The sequence below is a fragment of the Apteryx mantelli genome, chromosome Z (genome assembly GCF_036417845.1).
Source record: "Apteryx mantelli isolate bAptMan1 chromosome Z, bAptMan1.hap1, whole genome shotgun sequence".
Lineage (NCBI taxonomy): Eukaryota > Metazoa > Chordata > Aves > Apterygiformes > Apterygidae > Apteryx > Apteryx mantelli.
Genome location: NC_090020.1, coordinates 60,879,930 through 60,881,659, shown reverse-complemented (window position 1 = coordinate 60,881,659; position 1,730 = coordinate 60,879,930).

The following is a 1,730-nucleotide window of genomic DNA, read 5'->3' as shown; positions in this document are numbered from 1 at the left end:
AGATGCTGTACAGCATAGCTTTCTGCACTGCATTTTTTCTACCCTGCTGCCTCCAAATGTGTCAATTGTGATACAATGGCATAGATTAAAATAAGAAGGTATGGCAGGAAAGGAGGTCTAAAGTCAAGGAGTGTATTTTCCTCACTGCATTAAAGAAGAAAGAAGATCCTTACTCATATTTCTAGTTTGAGTAAGCAGCATTCCCTGCCCCTGCATCTGGGGTAGTGAGTGCTCTCCCCTCTATTTTCAGTTTTTGGAAGGAGTATCAGTAAGGATACTGTAGTTGAGGATTCCAGTTCCATGGAAATTCTGGCAGATGTAACTGCATGCCCAAAGTAATCTCACTGATTGTGTCCTTTGTCTGTAGGAACAGCACATCTAAACTGGAATGTGAATCTAGCATGATGAAACTTTATGATGACTAAATGGAAAAGTAGGTGTATGCTAAAGTAGAAGTAAACATGCCCTACTTTAAAAGCAGTTTATGCTTGTCCTAAACTTTAGTCTACTGAGAAGTTGCAAAGAATTCTCAAAAGTTAACATCCTGCAACATTCAGCTGGCATGCCACCAAAATTTGCCAAACTTACCTCAATACCGCAGCATTTCATCTTAGACTTAACCATGCTTTTCACACACAGGTTGGCCACTACTAGAAGTTCAGCTTTTAATAAATCACTGTTATTTCCTGCTCTAGGTATTTGGGAAATCTCAGTTACGCCTCATGACACTGTGTGGTAAGCATTGATTACCTGTAACAATGTTGGTGAACAGGCAATCAGATAACAAATGAAATTTACTGCTCGGCTATGCAAAGCAGTGCCCACTGGATAGGTTTTTACACATTATGGGATTCTCCACTACCTGTGTCAGCTCAGGAATGGGGTTTGTGAAGATCTTGCTCCATGTGCATCTAAAATTCAAAAAGGCTGACAAGATCGTTTTATAAAGACACAGAAGGAGCAGGATTGTGAATTACATGAGGCCATTATTTTGGTGCAACCTCATTTTGAAGACAGTGTACTGTATTTGTTAGTGTGTTTTGAGAAGGACATGGCAGAATGAAAGGAAATTCAGACATGGAGAATGCAGATAGTCACAGTCAAGGAAAATCTATCTATTATAGAAAAATTGGGGGGGGGCTGTTTACTTTGGAAAACAAATAAATAAGGTCATGATAAAATGGTATAATTATTCTTGTTTTGTTTTAACATGACAACAAATTTTCCCTGAAATTACAAGACAACAAGTAAAAGCTAATAAAGGAAAATGTTTTGTTACTTATTCATTGTATCTAATTAATATGCTTGCTTTATGCAATTAAACTACAGAATTAGTCAACAGGACCTTGTTCAAGCCAAGAACTTCCAAAGAGTCCAAGCAGGAGTTCAAAGTTTCTTTGGAAATCAAGCGTTGGCAGGGTTATGGTAAGAAAAAAGCCAAGCATTTGGGGGGAGCGGTGGAAGGGACACCCGCGACGCGCCTATGGACCCCGGCAGTCGCAGATCAGCGCTCTCCCGGCCTCGGTGCCTCCTCCCGCCTCCCGCCTCCCGCCTAACGGCCGCCCCCGCCGCCGCGAGCGCGCACCGCCCCCGCCCCGCGGACAGCCTCTGCCAGCGGCGCGCCCCCGCGTGGCGGCGCCGTGCCCACTCGGCGGTCGATTGCTCGGGCCCGTCTCGGCCCTGCCCGCTCGAGGGCTGGTCTGCGCGCGGAGCTCGATTAAGAAGGCCTT